We start from the raw sequence: 8,322 nt of genomic DNA, 5'->3' as shown, positions 1-8,322 counted from the left end.
ATTTTTCTTCTATATTGTTAAAATATCTTTCAAAAGAAATATCATTAGTAAACATTTCCTATATATCAATGTTATCTTTATCACTATTATTATTATTATTATTATTATTATTATTATTATTATTATTATTATTATTATTATTATTATTATTCCATCTCTATTATTATTATTATTATTATTATTATTATTCCATCTCTGGAATTGTTTGTTCGTTTTTTGGAGGATTTTCATCTTACTTATTTATATTTTGTTTAGAATTAAAAATAAATTTATCAAGAACTCCCTTTTAAGATGACACTAATTCTTCTATTTTTTTTTTCCTTTCTTCGTTTTTCATATCCGGAGTCATAATTTCTCGTTGACATAATTAAATTTCAAAATTAACACCAACTATAAATTGACAAATTATGTAAACAAATAAAAATAAATTTAATAAATCTATAGAAATAGTAGATTGAAACAATATAACCTGATTATTATTATTATTGCAAATCGATCGGCGAGCAAGACTTTAGAGATATTGGATTCTTGCCAAATACAACGCTATAATCTCAAAGCTTCCAAAATCTAAGAAAAAATAGAAAAAAAAAAAATTCAGAGTGAAAATAATAGAAAAATAATATACAAACATTGAAATAAAAATTAGAGTTAATGAAAATTACATAAAATCGAAGACCCGAAAATGATGAATACAATAGTTGGAGCAAAAATCATAGAGAAATCAAGAGATGAGAGTGTGGGAGTGTGATAGATGAAAAAAAATTTTTAGAGATATTAAGAGAGAGAGATGAAAGTAATAGATAATTTGAAATACAATAAAGTTGTCAGTTGGAAAATATAAGACTTAAAAAAAAAATTAAATTGAATTTATTTTATATTTTAAAATATAATTTTAATATTTATTAATTAATTGGGAAGTCAATTATGGAAATAGAGTATAATAAATAATATTAATATTATTTAATTAAAAAAATTTTAAAACTCAAAAATAATATTATTATATTAAAAAAAATTGAGGGGCCAAAAAATTTGGGGCCCTAGCCCCTGCCTCAATTGCCTAAAGGCAGGGCCGCCCCTGTGCTCAATATTACGAGAATCAGCTGAGAACATGGGAAATAAAGGGTTTGGGCTGAATGCCATTCCCTTGCTAACACACATATTGACCAGTTCCTGACAAAATTGAAAAACCGCATCTTTTGTCCAATCGCGATGAAAAATTTATGCATCCCAGAAATGCACAGTACCACCATTGACCATCTTCTTGTTGATCATGTTCCACTAGCCCACCCTTGGATCAACCCTTGCCTCTTGGCCTGTCTCATGATACTTGAGCATTGGCGGTGGCAGTACTCGAGCATCAATAGATGTTAATTCTTCCCGTACTTCAATCCCAAATTCCATTTCACAAGTCTTTCATCCTTGTAGTTGTTCGCCTTAACCATATTCTTAATGCTAGTTTCCCTTTCAGACGGGCGTTGACAGGTTGCCCTTAACAGTGCAGTGATCTGCCTGTCATTTAGTTTCTTAGAGTATCTCTGCCCTTCAACAATTTTGCAAACCTCCATGGGCAAATAGATAGGGTTGGAATCATTCCCAGCTTGAATACAGGGCAATAATGGATATTGGAGCACAATACTGTACTTCTCACGGAAGTATTGGGCCACTGAAATCTTTGTTCCATTCTCATGAACAGAAAACATTAACTGGCTAGTTGGTTGAGAAGACACACCACTGACTTTGTAACGTTTTGCATACCCTTATATGTAAGCACTACTTTAAATCCCTTCAAAGCTTTCTTTAGCTTGACACGTTGCTGATCAGATAGAGGCCTTGTTAATTCTCTAAGATTCAAATATTCCCCAACAAACTCAGAGACTTTAATTGACCGATAAAAAGATCTGGCTGACACGTCAATATTGAGAGAGTGTTGTGAAACTTGAGATTGTTCCACCTAACTTTACCACAGTTACAATTGTACAGGTAAATAGAGAGTGAATAATTGTGCAAAATTACACCAGGTAAATTCCCACGGAAGTGGGGGGTCACAACGGACCGCTTAAATCCCTCTTTCCTAAACAGAATTTTCCTTAGACATGTAATTAACACAATATATTACTACAACTATACCCGACAAAAGTTAACTATTGAATAGATAAACGGAAGAACACCAGAATTAACGAGGTTCGGCTAATTGTGCCTACGTCCTCGGACACTATCAATCAATATTTCTCTATGGTAGAAATATTACAAAATGAGAGAGAGAAGAGAGAATGTGCCTAAGAGAGAAGTAGGCAATTTTGGGGATGAGAATACAAATGGAGGTGATGGGTTTATATAGGTTAGGAAAAACCACTATTACAACCACTAATCACCTACCTTTGAAAAATAGCCCACCATTGAAGACTTCAATGGCAATGGTAGGCTTCTAGAATGAGCCATAATTCAACAAATCTCCACCTTGGCGAAATTCCATCTTTTAACATCTCTCATAGATTCCATAATGTCTTCAAACGCACTTGTAGCGCAAATATTTCAATTTTCAACAATGTTGATCAAGTTCAAGCAATGTTTAAACTTGATCACACTCACCACTTTTGTCATCATATCAGCAGGATTCTCAGTGGTTCGAATCTTCTGGATTACTACTCCACCTTCTTCCAGAATTTCTCGAATAAAGTGATATCGAACGTCGATGTGCTTTGTCCTTGAATGGTAGACTTGGTTCTTTGCTAGATGGATAGCACTTTGGCTATCACAATGCACCTTGATGTGCTTCTGTTCAATTCCCAAATCTTTCATCAATCCTTGAAGCCAAATTGCCTCCTTCACAGCCTCTGTGACTGCCATATACTCTGCCTCTGTAGTGGACAAAGCAACTGTTGACTGTAAAGTAGACCTCCAACTAACTGGCGCTTTTGCAAGAGTAAAAACATAGCCAGTAGTTGACCGACGCTTATCCAAATCACCAGCATAGTCAGAATCACAGTATCCAACAATACTATGATCATCTTGCTTATCCTGCTCAAATATTAGTCCAACATCTACCGTATACAAAATGTATCGTAGAATCCATTTCACAGCTTGCCAATGTTCCTTTCCAGGATCATGCATATACCTGCTCACAACTCCAACGGCTTGTGAAATATCGGGCCTTGTACACACCATGGCATACATCAAGCTACCAACAGCACTTGAATACGGTACTTTTGACATGTATTCTCGTTCTGCCTCAGTTTTTGGAGACATAGATGCATTTAGTTTGAAATGAGGTGCAAGCGGAGTACTAACGGGTTTTGACTTCTCATCCATACCAAAACGCTTCAGTACTTTCCTCAAATATTGTTTTTGAGTCAAACAAAGTCTCCCCAACTTCCTTTCTCTACTTATCTCCATACCGAGAATTTTTTTTGCTTCGCCTAGATCCTTCATCTCAAACTCCCTATTCAACCGAGCCTTTAGTTTGTCAATTTCTGTCTGACTCTTGGAGGCTATCAATATATCATCAACATAAAGAAGAAGATATATGAAAGATCTATCTTGTAACTTGCAAAAATACACACAGTTATCATATTTGCTTCTTCTGTACTTTTGCCCCATCATAAACTTGTCAAATCGTTTATACCACTGCCTTGGGGATTTCTTTAATCCATACAACGATTTTTCAAGTTTGCATACCATATTTTCTTTTCCAGCAACTTTGAAACCTCCTGGCTGAGTCATGTAGATTTCCTCTTCCAAGTCTCCATGTAAAAATGCAGTTTTTACATCTAATTGAACTAGTTCCATATCCAATTTTGCTACCAAAGCCAATAAAATTCTTATGGAGGAATGTTTTACTACTGGAGAAAATACCTCATTGTAATCAATTCCCTCCGTTTGTGCATAGCCTTTAGCCACCAACCTTACTTTGTAGTGAACACTATTCTTGTCAGGAAATCCATCTTTCTTTGTATATACCCATTTACACCCAATTGCCTTCTTTCCCTTCGGAAGACTAACAAGCTTCCATGTTCGATTCTTATGAAGGGACTGCATTTCATCATTCATGGCTTCCCTCCACTTTTCTTTTTCCGAACTTTGGATTGCTTCATTGTAAGTAACAGGAGTATCATCGTTTGCAATTGGAGATGCGTAAGCCACCATGTCAACAAAGCGAGCAGGCTTTCTAATTTTTCTCTTTGGCTTACTCAATGCAATAGATTCATGTTGCTGTTGAGGTTCTTGGGTTGAAACCTCTTCTACAGGCGACTCTTCTTCTACCATAGGAGAGTCTTCATTTTCTGGGTAAACAATTCTTCTATCAAACTCCACCTGTTTTGGAGCACCATCTTTTTGCTCAACACTTTCTGTTGTCACCTTTCTTAAAAAAGTAGATTCATTAAAGGTAACATCCCTGCTGAAGATTATTTTCTTTGTTTCTGGACACCAAAGACGATATCCCTTTACTCCAGAGGTGATTCCCATAAAGATTGCTTTCTTAGCCCTCGGATCCAGCTTTGATTCCTTGACATGATAGTAGGCAGCGGAACCAAATACATGTAAGGAATCATAATCTGTAGCAGGCTTTCCAAACCATTTCTCCAATGGTGTTTTACCACAAATAGCAGTAGATGGTACGCGGTTGATGAGGTGGCAGGCATATGTTACAGCCTCAGCCCAAAATTCTCTACCCAACCCAGCATTGGATAACATACACCGAACCTTCTCCAACAATGTTCGATTCATACGTTCTGCCACTCCATTCTGTTGTGGTGTACTTCTCACTGTGAAGTGTTGTATAATACCTTCATCTTCGCAGACTTTAAGAAATGGATCACTTCTATATTCTCCACCATTATCTGTACGGAGGCGCTTAATCCTTCTGCTTGTTTGAGTTTCCACCATATTTTTCCATTTGAGGAAGACTCCTAACACTTCATCCTTAGTTTTCATAGTATACACCCATACTCTTCGAGAAAAATCGTCAACAAAGGTCACATAGTAGTGTTTTCCTCCCAGTGAAGTTGTCTTGGAAGGTCCCCACACATCAGAGTGAACATAATCCAAAATACCCTTGGTATTATGGATTGCAGTACCAAATTTCACTCTTGTTTGCTTCCCTTTGATGCAATGTTCACGGAAATCTAGCTTGCAGGTCTTTGCTCCCTTTAATAATCCTTGATTTGTAAGAAGTCCCAAGGATTTTTCACCTGCATGCCCCAAGCGTATATGCCATAACCTAGTTGCTTCTATTTCTTTATCATCAGAAGAAACTGTTGCTGCCGTCCCAATAACTGTACGACCTTGATAGTGATACAAGTTATTGTTCTTTCGAATTCCCTTGATTACCACAAGTGCACCAGAGATGATCTTCATGATTCCGTTTTCTGCTGTTACTTTGAATCCCTTTGATTCTAGGGTTCCCACAGAAATAAGATTCTTCATCAAACTTGGTACATATCTACCGTCCGTCAATATTTTGATTGATCCATCTTGATTCCTCAAGCGGACTGAACCAATCCCATGTGTGGTAAGAGGGACATCATTTGCTGTGTAGACGACTCCACCTTCTAGTTCTTTAAAATCAAAGAACCAATCCCGATTGGGACACATATGATGGCTACACCCAGAATCTAGTAGCCATATACTCGAAGAACTAGTTGATGGCGTAGCAGCAAGCGAAAGATCTGAGCTCCCATCTTCGTACTCAGCCACATTTGAGATGGCCTTTCCTTTATCAAGTTTGCCTTTATTCTTTAGCTTCGAACAGTCTTTCTTCCAGTGCCCCTTTTCCCGACAAAAGGCACATTCATCTTTGTTTGGTCTGGACCTTGACTTGGATCTCTCTTTCTTTCTTCTATTCTGGCTTTGTGAACGGCCTTGAACTACTAGAGCCTCGTTGGCTCCACTTGTGCTTTCAAGCTTGTCCTTCTTCCTCAATTCATAGCTGTACAAAGCAGCACAAACCTCACCAAGAGACACTTTATCCTTTCCATGGAGCAGAGTAGTTTCAAGAAACTCAAAATCCTCAGGAAGGGATCCCAACAACATTAAAGTCAGGTCTTCATCTTTAAAAGTCTCATCCAGATTAACTAGATCAGTAACCAACCTATTAAAGTTGGTGATATGATCATTCATAGTGGTACCCGAGACATAACTGAAGCGAAATAGTCTCTTCTTCATATGAAGTTTATTTTGAGAGCTTTTCTTCAAAAACTTTTCCTCCAGTGCCTTCCACAACTTGTTTGCAGAAGTTTCCTTACAGAATGCATACTTCTGCTCTCTTGAAAGACACGATCGAATTGTACCACATGCTAACCGATTGATGGTCCCCCATTCTTTCTTCTCAATATCTTCTGGTTTCTCTTCTTCAATGGTAATGTCTAGACCTTACTGAAAGAGAGCGTCTAGAACCTCACTTTGCCACATACCAAAATGACCGGTGCCGTCAAAAATCTCCACTGCAAATCTGGCATTTGTCACAGTAGTTCTTGCCAAAATAAACGAGTTTGATGTGGATGCTTTTGCACTATCTGCCATCTCTGCCATAAATGCTATTCAATAGCTGCCGATGCGGAATGCCAATAACCCAAGGAAAACTTTTCTGATGTGGAAGATCAAACTAAGCTGCAACCACAGAGCATACTAAGAATAACCTTGGCTCTAATACCAATTGTTGTGAAAATTGAGATTGTTCCACCTAACTTTACCACAGTTACAATTGTACAAGTAAATAGAGAGTGAATAATTGTGCAAAATTACACCAGGTAAATTCCCAGGGAAGTGGGGGGTCACAACAGACCGCTTAAATCCCTCTTTCCTAGACAGAATTTTCCTTAGACATGTAATTAACACAATATATTACTACAACTATACCCGACAAAAGTTAACTACTGAATAGATAAACGGAAGAACACCAGAATTAACGAGGTTCGGCTAATTGTGCCTACGTCCTCAGACACTATCAATCAATATTTCTCTATTGTAGAAATATTACAAAATGAGAGAGAGAAGAGAGAATGTGCCTAAGAGAGAAGTAGGCAATTTTGGGGATGAGAATACAAATGGAGGTGATGGGTTTATATAGGTTAGGAAAAACCACTATTACAACCACTAATCACCTACCTTTGAAAAATAGCCCACCATTGAAGACTTCAATGGCAATGGTAGGCTTCTAGAATGAGCCATAATTCAACAGAGAGAGAGCCCCATTTGTTTTGGGCGATGGCTTTGATAGTATCCTCTCCAATATTCTATACCATCATCAAGTTCACCTGTTGGCCCTAGATTCTGACCAAAGAATGACCTTCCCACAACTGTATATATTTTTGACGGCTCTTCCCTATGAACCACATCAAGAGCTTGTATAGCTTCTCGAGGAACATCGGCCAGCTGTCTACTCCGTAGAAATTGTTGCAAATGCCAGCAATCGCTTACCTAAGTGTGACTGACCATATAAATTAACAAGCTGCTTCATGACTTCCCTATTAACCTTTTTATTAGTAACCTCGGGATTAATTGACACATCACATATTGGTGGAGATCACCTTCCGCAACCTGGACAAGGAAGTGATTGGCTCTCACCACACACTTATGTCCCACAGTACTGTAACCTGGCCTCACCGAGAACGCCACGGCCTTCAATGAATTGGGTGGTTGTTAGACGACCTGCGCCTCGGGTGGCGACTGAGCCGACTACGATGTCAGCAACGAGAGATGCTTCATGTCAGCCCTCGATGACGTTGGCGAAGGCGACCTAGATGACAAAGTTGGGTAATCTACCGACTCTGGAACATCCGCGTGTTGAACGAGTGCAGGAGACGGAGCAGGAGCCGCATGAAACACCCCGGTGCTGGTAGCAGGAGGAGCCAGCTAGAAACTGTCAGAACGGCCACTATCGCCTCTGTGTCCTCTCCCGCCTCCGCCTTCGCGTCCTCTACCACCTCCACCGCCGCCTCTCTAAAATGACGGCCCCGGCTGTTGATTCCAACCAGAGTCCGACTGTCAGCCACCACCACCACCACGACGAGACATGGCCTTTCTTTGTACCCATCTTCAACGATATCCATGACATCCTGAGCATCTAGAAGGGCTCTCATTTGAATAGACCAGTTGTCATAATTCTCCCGAGTCAACTTTGAAATGACTGCTTGGGTAGCACTATAACGCCCCGAACCCTTAAACCTGGGTCCGTTGTGTTATACCTAATAATCCATAAATCAATATATATGCAGCGGAAAACATAAACATAATCTCTATATAACATAATACCAAAGTTTACTAATTCTAACAATAATCCATAATAAATCATCCATCACCTGCATTTCTATAAATCTACATAAC

At 38.5% G+C, this 8,322-nt stretch overlaps 1 pseudogene; it reads right to left on the bottom strand.

Annotated features, from left to right (window-relative positions):
- Window positions 1–1,218: 1,218 nt before the first annotated feature.
- Window positions 1,219–8,048, bottom strand: LOC131160912 (protein argonaute 1B-like; annotated as a pseudogene).
- Window positions 8,049–8,322: the final 274 nt, after the last annotated feature.

The sequence above is a fragment of the Malania oleifera genome, chromosome 7 (genome assembly GCF_029873635.1).
Source record: "Malania oleifera isolate guangnan ecotype guangnan chromosome 7, ASM2987363v1, whole genome shotgun sequence".
Classification (NCBI taxonomy): Eukaryota; Viridiplantae; Streptophyta; class Magnoliopsida; order Santalales; family Ximeniaceae; genus Malania; species Malania oleifera.
This window is presented reverse-complemented; position numbering and strand designations above follow the sequence as displayed.